This window comes from Paroedura picta, chromosome 9, assembly GCF_049243985.1.
Source record: "Paroedura picta isolate Pp20150507F chromosome 9, Ppicta_v3.0, whole genome shotgun sequence".
Lineage (NCBI taxonomy): Eukaryota > Metazoa > Chordata > Lepidosauria > Squamata > Gekkonidae > Paroedura > Paroedura picta.
Genome location: NC_135377.1, coordinates 35727227 through 35745537, shown reverse-complemented (window position 1 = coordinate 35745537; position 18311 = coordinate 35727227). Strand labels below are relative to the sequence as shown.

The 18311-nt window shown below is 40.2% G+C and overlaps 1 protein-coding gene across 1 annotated transcript in view; it reads right to left on the bottom strand.

Moving 5' to 3' along the window:
- TOX (thymocyte selection associated high mobility group box) overlaps positions 1 to 18311 on the bottom strand; it is a 235531-nt gene that overhangs the window by 119357 nt on the left and 97863 nt on the right. The gene's annotated exons all lie outside the window — the stretch shown is intronic.

The window sequence follows — 18311 nt, the reverse complement described above, 5'->3', positions numbered from 1 at the left end:
AAGGACATTTTTAAAAAAACATTCAATCCCACCTTAATGAAACCATCATTTTAGAAAATAAGGAAAGGTACCAGATGTTTGAAAGGCAAATACATATTAATAGAAGTTCAAAGAGGCATACAATAATATTTTGCTTCATGGGCTAAAACTAAATTACTCTTTATTATGAATGAAATTACCATTCCTGGAAAACTGATAGAATGCACAGTATCCTTGCTTAAATATATATTTGTGAGTAGGGTTGCCAGATGTTTTGACAATACCAGACATAGTTGATAAAACTTTTCAACACACACACTAAAAATGGAAAATGCCCTGTCCTTTCAACAGAGGCTTAGGTGTGGACATGAGTCACTGAAACTTTTAACAGCATAGAGGTAAATAGAATTCTATTATATCTTTCCACCTTCATATTTCACTAAGGGGTAAGTGGGTGGAGAGTGGGCGGGGCCAGTCCGGGTGAGGGGTCAATAGGAAGGCGCAAAGTGCCTTCTGATTGGCCCCTCACCCGGACGGACTGTTCTGACCAGCCAGGTGAAGGCCCAATTGGAAGGTGTGAAGTGCCTTCCGATTTGGCCCTCACCAGCAGAACCCAGAGCTGTTGCCAGAAGCCGGATGAAACGCCATGAGTCCGGCCCCTGGCTTCGCCGCTGGGCAGGGGACTGAGAAAGTCTTCCCCGGGACCCTCCAAGCAGGCCTGCCACACGGCAGGCCTGCTTGGAGGCCCCCGGAGAACCCGAGATGTTGCCAGGAATAGGGTCAGGTGGGGATGGCTGTTATCCATTGTGGTGTGTATAAGAGAGAGAGAGCAGAAACATGAGCTGGACTCAATTCCATAGTTCTCCCCTGCCCCAGGCCATTTCTTTCTTCACAATAATGTTTTATCACTAACAGATGATCACCAAATACAAATTGTCTTCTAAAAATGGAGATAAACCAAAAAGAAGATTGTATCATGGTGCTGTAGAGGTATAAATTTAAGTATGCCATTCTCTTACTGAGTATATTTTTATTATTTATGCTTTGCCATTTCTGATAGCATAAATTTTTACATGACATGTCAAGGAAGCTTTTTATGTCTTTTTCTTTGTTTATTAAATTAACATTGTAACTGACAAAAAGTATCCAGATGTCTGAAATGTCTTGGAAAAATTCCAAGCTATTGTTTTCAATCTTCCATCCACAAAGAGCAATTGATTTATTTAAAGTAATGGTTTATCAGTTACATTTGACCTCAGTAAGTTTTAAAACATGAGAGCTTTAAGTACTCTGTTGCAATTTATTATGAAATATCACATTATAAAATTGCTAAGCAAAACAAAAAAGCCATGAAGTATAATCACCATCTGATTTATCTCTATTTGAATATGTAGAATTGTACAGTACTGTTTTTATCCTTTCTTAACTGTAAACCACTAATCCTGAAAAAGCTTTCAAAGTGGTCGACTTTTTAAAAGACCTAAATGCACAATGAGCAATTTCTGGGGCTCTTAATGACGACAAAGGATGATATTTGCAAGTCAGAGCTGGTAAAATATAGATAAAGTAAAGATGGATTGCAGAAGTAAATCATCTAGTTATTAGACTATAGGAAAAAAATTGATCTCATTATGGAACCTGAAACCATTATAGTAAAAACAGAGCAGCTTTGTAAATAATATGTTATTATAAAAATAAATCAGTTTCCTTTTGCAACATTGTGTATCATTTATAAAATGCCATGAAATTTCCCTGTAGAAATGGATATGAAAGACTTTACCTAGATCCTATAATGCTTTGTGGAAGTACTTTGTACAATCCCAGCCTGTTTTCATGTTCAAATGGAAGTAAATTAATAATCCAGATCTGCAGAAAGTCATTTGAACTCAAAATATTATTGTTATTGTTATTGTTATAACTCTGCATGGGCTCAGGGCAGTTATTCCCCCGAAAGATAAATAAAGAGCTTGGAAACTAATAGGATCAAGCCCTGGCTAGTGTGGGAGACCACCAAGGAATACAAAGATTATGACACTGAGGTAACCAATGGCAAACCACTTCCTAATGTTTCTTGCCATGAAAACCCTATAAGGTTACCATTAATCAGTTGTGACTTGACAGCAACAACAAATATTATCTCTGGTAGGACTTTTAAAATTATTATTGTAAGTTGCCTTGAACCAAGAGGAAAGTTGGGATATAAATTTTGTAATAAATAATTAATAAATGCTACACTTAGTAGATAAAAAATCTGATTCAGTCAATTACTATTTTCTGTATTTGTGGGATAGCTTGTATAGCACAAGGATGATAAAATTCCCTTAGTTTTGTATATATACTGGGACTACCAGAAATATATATTTCTTGGAAAATAAAAACAAAACAAAGTTAGTTATAAATAAGATGTCAACACACTTTTGAAGCTCATGTAAAAGCTGAAAACAGTAAATGTTGTAATCAAGTCAGGCACAGCATAGATTCCAAATTACCTATTAAGGAGACCAGCCCACATCACTGAATATCATTGCTGCCTTTCAGCATTTCAGTTCTGTTGCAATCTACCAGCATCAGGCTCTCATGTGACAAGAAAATATAAATTGAAAAGTTGACCTGAACAATGAAGGCAATGCATGGAAACATATTGTCTCTTTCTCTTGATCCTGAAGAGACTTCTTGATTTTAAGATTCTAGGTCAACTGGTTTTTGGAAGCATAATTGCTTGTGGGAAATCTACCTAAATGGTCCCAATAATCCCACCAGAGGTGAATCCTTCCCTAATTATACTCCAATGAGTGGCATCCCAGGTGCAGCATGGAAAACCAAATGAGGAGGAAGTGTAGGCAGCAGCAACCAATGTGGGAATATTCTGAGTATAAGGCAATGCAAGGATGTAGGCTCTTGCCTTTCCTTGGAAATGCAATTAAATATGCATCAAATAAGCATATTTGCAAAATGCTGTATGGAATACTCTGGAATACTCAGCTTCTCATGTTACAAGGGAGCAGCACTCCCTCACTATAGGGACAGACTAACACAGAAAATGAGTGCCTGAAGCTGATTACTGGATAAACCTCTGCCATTTCTATAATGTACCATCCAATCTACACTGCACTGGAAGAGGAGATAAGCTTTGCTTTTAAGCACTCAGCCTTTGCAATAACTTCTATCCCAGATGTATGCGATGAGTGGAAGCATTTCTTGAGAGCCTTGTATTACAGATACATAGCAGTGACTGAAGCTCCGAAAAGAACCTGCTTCCTATGAACCAGATTTTGTGAAATCAATCAGTCAACCAGGATGGCTATGCCTATCCCAGTGCACAAGCACTGGCATTTTTGCAGGGAGAGACCTTTTATGAAAGGCTCTTCCCCTTTCTTGCCTATTAGACAGTATAAAGGCTATTGCCTTCCCATGGTGCTTTTCTTATCTGGCATGTCAAAGTAAGGAGGTGAATGCAGGTATGTGAAAACCCATGTGGCAGCAAAAAGAATACCCCCAAACAGACAAAGAGGGAAAGAATGTGAGAGATTTTATGTATTTAAGGGTCAAACTTGGCATGGTGTTCACAAATCATGTATGGATTCCTATGACCCAACTTTCATCTCCCCAGTGAAGCAACAGCTGAGAACTAGGGCAAACAGTGGGAGAGGGGGAGACAGGTATTTACTGCATAATGACATCACTTCTGGCTTGACCATGAAGCAGCGGCATTGCATCAGGGCAACACTCTAGAGCAGGGGTAGTCAACCTGTGGTCCTCCAGATGTTCATGGACTACAATTCCCATGAGCAAATGCTGGCAGGGGCTCATGGGAATTGTAGTCCATGGACCTCTGGAGGATCACAGGTTGACTACCCCTGCTCTAGAGCTCAAAACTATGGAGTTTCTTGCCAAGCACTAGACCATCAACCCAGTGCAATAACTATGCTTCTGGGTTGTGCCTAAAGTGACATTATCGTACACTGATTATATGGGTCCCCCCCCTATTTTTATGGTCTGCTTCTGCCTGTCAGTGAGAGAAGCATTGGTGGGCACAACAATAATTACTAAATGTCTGTTTGCCACTAGTAGGCACCTAGTGAGCATATTGGGACCACTGTCCAAGGGTAGCAATGGTTTCAGACTTATACTAAGTACCAGTTTTGTGACCAAGAACAGCATTTAAGCGGCATTATTTGCCCCGTGAAGTGTGTGTACATGTGCCAGTGTACAAAAAGCATGAAATGAATCAAGCTAAGGATATAGAAAGAGGCCTCTCCAAGAAGCATCTGTTTCATGCTTTCAGTATCCTACTACTTTGGCAAAAAAAAAACAACTGACTGGCATGTGCCCATCCATTGCACTACCTATTGTGTATGCACCATCCTATTATTTCATGAAGCAAAATACTTGTGGAACATCTTTATTTCATTCACTTTTACCTACTTGCATGGGTAGTTCTTGCTTTCTCCATAGCAATTAAATATTGTAAAATCTGATCAGCTTTTCCTCATCTATGCATAATGCCAAATAATTACATGGAAAGGTATTCTGAACATAATGGATACCTCACTTTCCACTAGGGAAAATTATAAATCTGTGTTTTTGAGGGGCTTTGTTATTTTCTAGACAGGTATATAACATTCAGCAACAGCAACCAATGGAAATTTTTAAGGCAGAATGAAATTCTACTACCTAACTTCCCTGGCTTGTGCTTATACTTGGCATTTCATAATTTAAGACTTTCAAGAGCACTATTATATATAAACAGCACCATAGAAAGAAATATTCTCTTACACATTCACAGGCAAACAGCCAAAGCGTAAGCAGCAGATTGAGCTGCTATGTTCTTTCTGCTCAACAACAGGGCCATTCTATCAATAGCATTTCACCTTTTTGTCAGTCCTAATGTTAAGCACACTGCCACTGTCTCCTCAAAAGCAGGGCAATTAAGATCTGACTCACTGTTTAACCAAGTTGTTACAAACAGGGAGAAATGAGCCTGCAAAGCTGTATTTTCCCAAATTGCTCTATGATCCCTACAGTTAGGATATAATCAGAATGTACTCATATGTTTTATACATTTTACAAATAGTTTAGTGATGCAGAACCTTAGAGTGAAATTGTGAAGATTTTAGCTTTCTATATAATGAAGTTGGGAAGTTTTACTTCTGCTGAAGAAAGTTAACAGACAAAATAATAGCTGTCTGTGCAACTTTTCAATGAAGTGAAATAAATAAAGAAACCCTGATGATGGAAATGAAGAGATGACCTAGAAATGAGATGGCCTGAAATACCTGTCTGAACTGTCAAAATTTTGATCGCAGCTTAAGATTTTACATAAAATTCTGGGAATCTGAATAGATTTCAGGATTGTGTATGGCTGTACTGCCTCTTCAGTATAGTCAGAGAATCTGCAAATACCTGCTATTAACAAACATCCATGCAGTTACATACATTTAGTATTAAGAAAAACAATTAAAACTTCTAAAGACTCAGGTCTAAGAGAAAGGACTAAGCCATCATGGGATGCACTACAAAATTTGTTTGAGACTGATAAGCACTAAGACTAAAATGCATCTGATGAGTTCTGGTTGAGATACAATGTAACTTTTGTATACACATGGCTGATTTAACAAAGGGCTTCAGATAAAATTGAAACAAAACTCTTTCCACATAGAAGATAACGAAGATAATGAACATTTAACATTTTTCTATCTGGAAGGAAAAACACTATTAAGGAGATTCCTGCAATGGGCACTATCTAGCCTGAGTATGAGGTTCCATTGCATCCTTCTCTTGGTCTATTGGAGGATCAGCCCCTTCCTCCTTTGTGAACCTTCCATTTCTCCCTACTGTAGTCACACAAGGCCTTTTTCTTCCTGCCAGCACCTGCTAGCCTAGAGATATCCTGCCTGCTATTCCCTGGCTGTACCATAAATGTGAACGTAAGCACCAATTACAGCATTAAAAATAAAGCAACATCAATGTTGGACAATCAGCAATCATGGGACTCTTATGCTTCAGAGAATCCATTGTAGCAGTAGCAAGCCATCTCTTGTATCACATAAGTTCGTTTCAGAGGTTACCTGTCTTACTTTTCAAGTAGAAGAGCTAGATTTGAGTTCAGTAGCACCTTTTAAACCAACAAGATTTTTGGAGTATAATCTTTACAAAGCTCCTTTAGTCCGACGTGATTTATAAAAACAGCTACAACTTCAGAAACCCAGAAACCAAAAATTGCAATTAACTTACAAAGTTCATCAAAGCTGTAGAAAAGTGATAAGCACTGGACAGACCAAATAAAGTAAACAACCCAAATGGAAACCTCTGCTTTACTTTAAGTCTCATTTTCTCTCTCTTTACCATTCCCAAGAAAGGAATTCCTAGGGCATTTCCGCATGGAGGGGTAAAATGCGAATAGCTTCCTGCTGGCAAATACGGGATGGTAAATCTCGTGTTTGCAGCCCTTCTCACAGGCAGTCCCCTCCCACATTTTCCCTCTGCCCCATTGAGACTTTTTGCCTCCTGACGAGGCTACAAGGGAAAACAAGCTGAACTTTTCCATCCGCTCCTTGGCTTGTCAATCACAGCAAGCCACCAGTCACACCACAGTAGCTCTCTCATAGACTGAAACGTTCTCTCTTCCCCCCCGCCCCGCAAACCCAAAATTACTTTTTTTTTAAAGGCACTTTCATGTTGCTATACAGTAATGACATAACACAGATGCATTTTTAATAAAATCCACACTGATCGATTGCTATGGAGAAACACCAGAACAATACAGCATTCCCCCGCCCCCCTTTTTGGGGCTTTGTAGTTTTTTGCACGTTCTTTTTTAGTGGGGTTCTAAGATGCTGTACATTGTTCCTGGAGCCCCAAAAGACATTATGTGCTGATTGTAGGCTTTAAAACCCCTGTAGTATCAGCAGAAGGCAACCAGATCACCCGTCCATCCGTCCCCCCCTTTTCCAGCTCATTTCCTACCTCCAGAAGATGCAAAGGGACTGTTTTTGCCTGCCCCAGTTGTGAGAAGGCTAGACAGGTAGCTGAAGCCCAAAAAGACATTTTAAGCTAATGATAGGCTTAAAAACAAGCTGCTCAGACCCCCTATAGTTTCGGGATCTCATCTGCCCTTTCCCCTCTTTCCAAGTTCATTTCCTACCTCCAGAATATGCAAATGGAACTTTTTTTTTTGCCTGCCTCAGTTGTGAGAAGGCTGGACAGGTAGCTGAAGCCCAAAAAGACATTTAGTGCTAACGGGAGGCTTAAAACCAAAGCCCACACATGGCTGAATGATAGGAAGAAAGCTGCTAGATCACCTGCCCACCCCCCCCTCTTTCCCAGCTCATTTCCCACCTCCAGAAAACAGAAATGGGGCTGTGTTTTGCCTGCTTGATCACCAAAACACTGTGGGCACTTTAAATAAGATTTTATTTCACTTTGGGAAAAGTAGGTATGTGGTCCCGCTGCAACACCGTCCATGCCATTTTTAAAAAGAAAAAATTCTCAGAGCACGAAATGGAGAGGGGAGGGTGCTGCTGTATAAAGCTGCTGAGTCTATTGTGATTTTCCCCTCCATACAGTCTTTCCCAAATTGCTCACTGATGGCTCATGCATTGTAATTTTAAAATGGTGAAATCGCACTCTGCCTTCTGAACAGCCTTGGGATGTTGGCGACATCATGTGGAGGGGCCCTGAATATGCCATCTACATTCAGAGGCTGCATTTTGCATGAACGGAAATGCCCCTAGATATGCAAATTGAATAGAGAGCTAGTCAAGCAGCAACATACGGTTATGTTCCGTTCAAGAGACGTTACATTTTGGAAAACCACACCTCACTTCCTCTTGCATATAAACATCCTAGTCAAAGTTCAGAAACCATCCCTTGTACGTGGAAATTTAATTTAGCAGTTAAATTTTTTGAGCGATTTTGGCATGTAGAAAGATTTTTAATTACTTTGCTAAGTTTGCATATCAAGCAATTTCAAGTACTGAGGGGAAAACAACATGGCATGTTAAAAACTAAAAGCAAAACAAATATAATCTTAATTTAAAAATCAAATACCACTAAAGCTCTGCATAAACAAAAACAATTTTTGTTTCCCTAAAATTAATAGGCATAGATTCAAGTGTATTTCCTGTAGTATTCTATAACAATAGTCTCATCACTCTCAGATCTCCAAACAACACCATAAATCTTATGCAGCCATGAAAAGATGCATTTTCTGTAGACATTAGAGGACTCCTCCTCCTCTTTTAATGTGCAACAAGAGAGAATGTATGTGCTATAGTTACACTCCAGGCTTTTCCATACTTCACCACATTAGCTGATGTAATGTCATACACTCTTTTTTACTACATTACTGGGGCAAAATAGGGCCATAAAGAAAGGGTTGCTAGATCTTCCATAATGTGTAGGACCAACCTTAGTTAAGTGCTTATCCTCCCCCCACCTAACACACACACACACACACACACTCCTACTTTAGATAGTAAAGGATAGAATAGAGATTATGCTGGCTCCATACAATTGATGAACAATTAAAGGCTTACAATTATAGCCAAATTCTCTGCTTCCAGCATCAGAAATGGGGAACATTTATTACAGGTCCTCAGTTCTTATTTCCTTAGAGTGATAAGGTTCCCTAGACTTAAACAATTCCTATCAGATGCAGTTTTGAAAAAAAAATTCTGCCTTTAAAAAGTCAATTTCTCTCTTCTAAACAACCGTTGTTTAGTAACTAAAAACTGCCTTTTCTCTAAATATGTCCATTGCTTCAAATCTTATCATGAGATACACTCCAAGCTTCAGAATACCTTTCAGTTTGGTGACCACTTATGAGTTTCAACAGTCAGAACATCAAATAAAAGCTAAACAGGTATTCATCAAATTACAAGGCATTACGGTGGAACTCTTGGTAACAGAGAGAGCAGTGTGAATTATGTATCTGATTTTATTTCATGCTGCTAGACACAGCCCACTGAAAATTCACAAGGTAGTTCCTTTCAGGAATACAAAGTAAAAGCTATGTCATGTATTATGCTCCAGCAGGAGTTTCTATGTTTTACACAGGATTAGCTGACAGATTTATCAACCAGCTCCAAGGAAAGTGGGGTTTGAGACTAAGCTCATCAATAATACATAAATAAACTGAGCAATTAGGTACAAAGTGGCTATCTTGTCAGACAACTTATTAACTGATAAATGTTATACACATCACTTTGAGTATATGAAACAGAGATGCACACCAAGACCTGGGAATGAAGCTACTGAAAAGGGTTACACAAGGTTATGCCTTTACCGCTCACCATCAAATAATGTAATGACTGAGGAGAGAGACAACTCAGAGACATTGCAATGCTGGATTGCCAAACACTGCCACAATTAAAAGTTGAGGTTGCAGCTGAGAAGAGTGATAGACAAATCTGAAGATCTCCCCACTACCACACACGTACACACCCCTGACCAGCCTGGAAGTAAACAAGATTAGCTGCAGTCTCACAGAACAAGCCTTGAAAATCTAAGATCTATATATCCTCGTACAAGTGGGACTGACAACCCCAAGATCAAAGTTATGTCAAAAATTTGTTTCGCTTTGAAGGTGATGCAGTAAGTCTTTCTCCCTCCCCACCACATCCTTATTAGATCATGAAGTCAAAACAAGTCAAAGCTTTTCCACTCTTCCTCTCATCTGCCCTCCCTGTATTCCGATTTCCAGGATTATAAAAATATCATACTATTCAGATGCTTGTACAGTTACCTTCACATACCAAGTTCAGAAATACAACAACTTCAGTTTACTCATATTCTTTAATTTTGACAGAAATAGTTGTTGTTTTTTTAAAACAAGGACTAGCTTTGGTTACTGTGCGTTCAAAGAAAGAAATATCAAACATCCATGGTGTGGCAATATATCACCAAGACAGAATACAAGTATTATTTTAGAAAGAATGCCACCACTCACCCAACCTCTCTGAAGGTGGAGGGTTTCCACACATCTTAAAAAATAGCGTTACATCAGTGTAATGAACTAATGCTAAAAATTATCTCGCCTCTGGCCATTCCTCATCTTGTTACTGTCTCACTTCTGTCTGCCGCCTTTTCATACCTCTTACCCTCTACATGCCTGTTTGAAACGGTGGAAGAGAGCAACATGCTTTACACATGACTCTCTTCCACCTGTCAATGAAGCCAGGCAACCAATCCCTTTTCTTAACATTTTAGAAGGCCCGCAATGACCGCAATTAAAAAAAAATTAAAACCTTCTCTGTTAAAATGCCTATGCATCTAATCTTAGATGCATAGTGCTTGTTGAATGCCATCCATTATGGAATTACGAGTCTTGACACTTAAAAATAATCTTGTTCCTGATTTTTTTGGGGGGGGGGATTTAGATAGGCATGCTTCGTGTCCCAACTTTGGGAAAAATTATTTTTTGCTTTGCCTGCATGCTTGTATGCCTATTTGCTGCTCCAGGCAGTTCGCTTACGAAGAAAAAATCCTCTTCCCAGGAGAAGGAGGCGGGTGAGAGGGTGGGACATTGGAGGTGGAGATAGTGCTTCTTCACCTCCATCCACTTCTTTACCTCCATCTACTTCTTTGGCTGGTGGCCTGCTGGCTGTTCTCCTGTAGCTTGTACTAATGCTTTAAAATGGCGGATGTTGCTTTAGGCTTGCTGGCCAGTCAGAGGTTGATGACATAATGCAAAAAATATAGCATCTTCATAAAGTATGTATGATGCTACATTAATGGCGTACAGAAAAGACCAGAGATCTAACTTCACCCAAGAAGAAGAAAATAGAATTATGGGGGGGGGGGGGGGTTCATGAAAGACCTCACTAAGCATACAAACTGCAAAGAAACAGAGGACTTTTTCTACTATTAATTTTATTAATTTATTTGCATGCCTTTCTTGAATTGCTCGCCTCAGAGTGCTGAACAACCTTAAAATACATCATTACAATATTGTAATGATAAAACACTTCTTCTGGTACAGAAAAGCAGCATATAAATAAAACTGTTCTTATTATGATCATTTTATTTACTGAATAAGTCTTGGTTCACCTTCGTTTTCCTCTCCCCACAACAGATACCCTGTTGAGGTAAGTGAGGCAGTGAGAGTCCTGATATTACTGCTCAGTCAGAACAGCTTTATCAGTGTTGTGGCGAACCCAAGGTCACCCAGCTGGTTGTATGTGGGGAGCACAGAATCAAGCCCAGCTCGCCAGATTTGAAGTCGGTGCTCCTAGCCATTAAACCAAGCTGGCTCTGATAAAACCATTTAAAACATCAGGCTTTATTCACAACCAAATAAGTTAACAGTAGCCCCATTAAGAGTCAAGGAGAGAGAAGGGGAGGGCAGGATGGGGGAGGCCCAGCCAGATTGTACTAATTGAATTTCCACTGGCTTCAACCATAGGCTTGCCAGAAGAGCTTTGTCCTCCAGGCCCTGAAGAACTCAGTGTGTTGTGTCAGGACCCTGATCTCTTCAGGGAGCTCATTCCACCAAATTGTGTCCAGGGCCAAGTGTACCTCCTTGGGGCTAGGGACAGTCAGCTGTTTGGCACTGGCTGATCATAATGTTCTCCAAGGGATGTACTCGAACAGGCAGTCCCTCTGATACACCGGACCATGTATGGCCTTGAAGGTCACTACCAAAACCTTGAACTGGATCCAGAATTTAACTGGCAACAAATATTGTTGCCGGAGGACTGGCCTTATGCGGGCTCTCCAGGATGTTTGTGTGAGAACTCAGGCAGCTGCATTTTGGACCAGCTGCAGTTTCTGGTTCAGAGACAAGGAAACACCTTCACACAGCAAGATATAATATTATCAGAGGAGGGTTCCTATAGCAGAAGGTGCCTTCCTCAGATCAAGATGCTATTCTATCCACGGAATCCAATCCAGAGCTTCTCACCATGGAAAAAAACTGGTTTTAAATATTCCAAACTATCTGTTCTATGCTTTATGCATCATCATCCTTATTTTTAAAAAAATGAAAAACTGAGTTTCAGAGACAGAATTGTGACAATGTAGTCTAAGTTTTGATGAAACAGAAATGTGCCAGGATAGATCAAGAATGCATTTTATTCTCAGGAAGTAAAAAACAACACAGACAGAAACCACTAACTTCAAAATATACACAGAAGAACATAGATCTTTCCTTAACTCCTGGTTAAGTCATCTTTATATGCGGCTTCCCATCAGGAGGAACTGCGGTCTGTTTTGTACACACACACACACACACACACACACACACACACACTTTTAAGTGGAGAGAAGCAATATGGACTGGCCCTAAGCAGCTATTTCATTTTGGGGCTTTTTGTTTGGTTTGGAGATTCTGCTTTGGGACACCCTGAGCCCTGAATGGAAGAGGAATTTTCTGTTTTATGCCCATCCCTAGATGCTGCCGATGGTTAACCTCCATAGGTTTCCTTTCCTGTGTTTTTTTAGCCTAAAATTCAAGATAATCTCAAAATACATCATTGTTTTATGACCCCAAGAATCCAGTTATGCCATATGCTCAGTACCAAGAAAAGAGATCCTACATGTAGCCATTTAGTGGAACAGTGAGAGGATGACATAAAATTTAAACTTATCCAAGCTACATGATATAAACTTTCTGTATGAACGAACAACCACAGATGACTTCGCTCAGAGCAGTATACTGACTATCTGCAGTGCCCTAAAGATAACATGTGTCAACACATCAGTATCTTCTAATGTGTGCTAAAAAGTGTGGCAGAGCATACAACAGAGCAGTCAGCTGCATGAGTCTCCACTATATTGTCCACCTGTTGGCTAAAATCATGAAGGCCACCATTCCAATGTCCATAGCACAACCATTCCCTTCACACAAAAGTAAAAAAAATGAAGGGGGCTAACAAGACATGGCTGGGAGCTTTGAGACATTTTTATTATTGATCCCTTTTCAAACAGTCTCTGTAAACCGATGCTCGGAATTGTATTTTTAAAGGAAACTGACCCAGACAACTTTTTCCCCATGTAGAAATATTATAGGGCAAAATTTTATGAATAGCAAAAATCTAACTTCTCTCCATTGCTTTTAAAAAATGGAATGAGACATGGATAAGCATGTTTCCCAATGCCATTATAATGCTGTTTCTGTATTTGGACCTGTAATTTATATAATCTTCATATCGCTATCTATAAATTTATAGGTAAATTATAAGTAAAGTTGGCCTAACTCTAATACAATCCAGTCTCTGTCTTCTACAACCTACTCTACATAGAAAAAACATACACTTTACAATTATTGCAAAAGCTAAAGCGTTTGTGTGCACTGAAATCAGAGAAAATTGGTTCATACAGAACTATGAATGCGATAAAAAGAAAATTAAGCACTGGCCCAGAAGTTCACAACATAGCAAATAACTTAGTTTTTCAAGCAGAAAGTCTATTTCAACTCATAGAAAATGCTAAAGCCTCCAATGTACTGAAATGTAAATAAAAAGGAAAAATCCAGTAAGAAATGTCTTTTAAAAAACAAACAAATAGCCCAAGCACCAAACCAAGTGAAAACCCTCAAATGCAGACTCTGTACTTTAACAGAACCCTACTCATTATTTAGAACTTCCATACAGGTGATTTTAGTTTCTACACTTCATACAGAATAGTCTTGTAACATGAATGTGGAATATTTAAAACTTAATATGCATTCTTCCATGCCATATGTAAATGACATTAAATAGAGACAATGTCATCAAAGCAAATAATATTTGTGATGCATTATTTCCTCTTTGTAATTGGTCATATATCCATGTGCATTTCTATGTGTGCATTTATCTTGCATCAAAAAACTGCATCTTCAAAAGCTTTCCTAAAAAGCTTTGCACATCACTAGCACTCGCTAAAGTGGTACTCAGAGTCCTAAGGAGGGTTAATGCACTTTAAGATTGTAATCAATGAAAGAAGCATGATTTACAGAATCTGTGCTCTTCACCAAATGTAACTAGTGTATCGCTGTGCCAGATCTCTTTGCTGGCAGCAGCTTACTGCATGATGGAGATGCTGGAGAGCTTGTTAAACTAGTTGTACCTGGCAGGGCTTGCTGTGTCTGCACAATGATAAAACGAAAACTCTCAGGACAACCTCAGGCTATCTGTCTGTGCTGCTCAAGAAACTGGCTTGCAGCTTATTTAGAAAGAGCTGTTTTCAGATGTAATATAAAAGGCTGAAATGTGCCAAGGATACAGTTGCAACAAGTCACAACAGAAACTGTTGCCAGAAACTTGGAAGGAAACCTGAGGAAAAATAAAAGTATTGGGTAGAGAGATCAAAGTAATATTATTGTATTTAATATTTGTTTTAACATTTGCATTCTGTTTATATTTAGAACACTTGAATAATTAGATTTTCATGTTGTTACCAAAAACTATACAGACCAATCAAAAGTATGAAGTACCATTTCATGATAATAAAAATGTAGATTTCTGCATTATATGTCATAATCTCCAAGCACTTTTTAATATTCCATTGTCCACCAGCTTGGTGTAGTGGTTAGGAGTGCTGGCTTCTAATCTGGCGAGCTGGGTTTGATTCCGAACTCCCCCACGTGCAACCAGCTGGGTGACCTTGGGCCACAGCACTGATAAAGCTGTTCTGACTGAGCAGTAATATCAGGGCTCCCTGAGCCTCACTTACTTCACAGGTGTCTGTTGTGAGGAGAGGAAAGGGAAGGGGATTGTAAGCTGCTTTGAGCCTCCTTCTGGTAGAGAAAAGCAGTATATAAGAATCAACTTTTCTTCTTCTTAATCTCCCATATGAGAAGAGTCAATGATATTTCACAACAATTGCTGGAAAAGTTAACCACAGCAATAAAAACAGGTTCATTTCTGAGCTTTTAAATCACTTTTAATTGGCGATTTTATTGTAATAAAATAGATTTCTTGCCATGGAAAGGGAAGTGATACCATATATCTCTGAAAGTGTTTAAACCCAACCCTGAAAGGTCCAGTATGCTTAGTAAAGTCAAATCAGCAACTCCTGCGCCTGTGCCTATTGGTTCTACCTTGCCCAATCAAGATGCAGCTTCCCCTCTTGCTCCTCATTCTGGAGGCTGAAACTGATAGGAGAGAAAAGGGAAGCAACACCACACAGGCCCATTATGCACGGCCGCCAAAACGGCGATTTCGGGTCACATGGAAAACGCGGAGGGGGAAGACACGACGCACACCGGTTATGCACGGGACGGGGCGCGACGGCGGCAAAACCCAGAGTAACCGATTATGCACGCGGCGATCCGGGCGCCACTTCTGGTTGCGCCCCGGTCACCCGGAAGCTGCGCTTTCTTCCGCGTTTAGCAAACGCGGCTTTTTCGGCGGCGTGCACCGAAGCTGCGGCCGGTTGCAGCCAGCACTGTGCATTATCGGTGATTTTAGTCGCCGCCATTCCACCCCGAATGTGCGCTAAAACCCCCGTGCATACTGGGTCACAGAGAAGCAACCTGAAGAGTCCCAGTCAAGGACCCGCAGCTCAGAAGGAGACAACTCCAGAGGCCTCTTTGAAGATGCAGCTAGAACACTTGGCCTAATGACATTTCCAAACAGGGCAAGAGGGTTGAAACCAGTCCAAATTGCAGGGAGGACAGGCCTGGGGTAGGAATGCAGTGAGTCAACCTGTCCTGAGGCCTGGGTGCTTGGATATATAATACTTCTGTCCAATAGGAAAGCAGAAGGACCAGGAACACAGGGGAAGGAGGGTGCTGATAACAAACTATGGAAGAGATGCATCAGCTGCTCTGGTAGGAGATGATGAGGAACAGGCTGCTTAAACTGCTTCCACTCTCTTTCTGAGGCTTGAAGAACCCCAGTTTGGGATGTCATCATAACAGAATTTGCCAAACCACCAGGTTTGGCAAAAAGCTATCTAGAAAAAAACTTCCAAGAGCTTAGATCATCATTAGTTATGATAGCATTTATAATACCAGTTCCAAATTGTATATATCAATAGATTTATTTTGCTTCCATGATTGGATCTATTTTTGCCTTTTCAGTTTAACCAGGGTTGATACACAGAGGCAGGCAATGGCAAACCACCTTTTAACCTTTATTTGCCTTAAAACCCTATAGCAGTTACATAAATATGCATGTAAATCAGATGCAACGACAGCAATTGCTGTAAAGTTACAGTCAACTTATCGTGACCCTGTAGATGTTTCAAGGTATGAAAGATTCAAAGGTAGTTTGCCATTGCCCGCCTCTGTGTAGAACCCCTGGTATTCCCTGCTGTCATTTTAGTACAAATCAACTTTCCAGTGAACAATAAACTCTCTTAGAAACTTCATATAGATGTTAAGCAGCTATGATAACATAGCAGGCACTCCATGGGAAGGTTTCTTTCCCATTTGAGTTTATCCAGTCAGCAAAGAAAAGCACTACCTTACATGACCCCAGATTTTCAGCCTTTCAAGATTGATCCTTCCAAAAGAATCAACAGGGTCATATTCCTCCTGTCATCGGCACATATTGATCATCAGTCAACCAAATCAGTTTAACCATACTGTAAGAGTCTAGCAGTGTGTATGTACACACACACTGGGTTGCTGGGGGAACTTATTGACAGGAAAAACTTTTCTCACAAATTACTGCAAGGTGGATATTCATTAAAGTCACATGCCAAGTGGGGGGAAGAGAGAAGATGACTCAGTTGCTTCCTTTTTTTGCACCATGGGTCCAGCATTACTGTGGTGTACTGGAATGGGTGAAAAAGGAACAAGCCAGGGCTCACCTGTCAGCTGCACAGGTTGGGCCAATGGGCCACAGGCAAGCCTGAAGGGCATTTGAATTATGGATGCCAAAGGCCTCCATAGCTGACCCAGGGGCTGCTCTGCCCATGGCAAGACCTCCAACCCACACGCCAGGCTGGAGAGGTTGGTGGGCAGAACAGCCCTGTGGCACAGAGACATGTTTCTGATGAGCCAGGCAGGTACCCTCCTTCATCCAGGTGTGAAGAACAAGCCTGTTGGTAGGCAAATGCTCAGTGCACAAACAAAGTGGACTTGGGCTGGAACCTGGCATTTGAGGAATGAGTGCCAGAGGTCTCAGCTGGCCCAGGAGCTTCTCGGCTCACAGCAAAACCTCCAACCTGCACTCTAGGCCAGAGAGGTCAGTAACCAGGATGCAAACGCCTCCCTCCATGGGTCAAGAACAAGCTCATTGGGGGGTTGTGGCTGCAGAAAAAATGCACCAGAGGGGGGAAATGCTGTGTAAAGGCAGGCACAGAATCCGAAGTCAAGCTTAAAGGCTTGGCTGGTCAAAAAACCTTCAGTAAGCTGTTAGCGCAGCAAAGGGCCTAGATCTCTTCATCCAACTGAATCTCTAGAATCCTATCTGGGATCCATCAATATTTTCTACAGCAGAAGCTTAAGCTTGCATAAGAAACCATCTAAAGCAGATTTGGAAATATGTTTTATCCTTGTTGTGCATTGTGTGATATAAAGGCTACACGAAGCCCAGATTCAGATTCTTACTCACCTAGGAAGCTCAGAGACTGAGTTTTGGAAGTCATTCTCTCTCAGGCTAACCTACTTCATATGGCTGTCATAAAGCAAAAATACTCTCAATCCATCTGCAGCAAATGCACTATGTAAGAACAATTAGAAACAAAATATAAACATGTCTATAAATGCCACAGATTCTTTTTATTCATACAGTGTTGAAAAGTGAGACACTCTGTTTTCAACAAATAATTTTGTTTAACCAAAACATTCGGATAACTTAAAATACTTCTCTTTTAGGACTTTAAGTGCCCACCTGGGAGCTTTTTAGTATCACTGAATTTAGTCTGTATATTTGAATAATTTGCCAAACCAGAATTTTAGAATCAACTGGAGCTTTCTGGCTTACATTGGATGCCTCTAATGGTAACCTACTAGTAGCAGACTAAGGGATAAATTCTAAATTCCTGTCCACAGACCTGAGTTTTCCTTTAAGAAGTCCATTGTTTTCCTTCATCTGTCTATCTAGTTAACTATCTTTCATTGGCATCTTCTCCTCTTGATACATTTTATCCCAGCTCTTTGCTCTGCCTGTATACCTTATGTTGTTACAATGGAGAGCCAAATATGCTAGAAAGTATAATGCATGCATACTACAGAACTCACAGTACATTAATCAAGTTTACATAGTGTTACACTAAACATGACGGTCCTTGTAATGAGAAAGATGTCCAAGTAGCCCACCAATGTATTATTATCAGAATATGATGATTTGCCAGTAGTTTCACTTCCCAGGGTGAATTTAATCTATCAGCATATTAAATCCAACTGGAGAGGCAACCTCTAGAAGGATTCTAATCTCACACTGCACTGAAACAAATGTTTT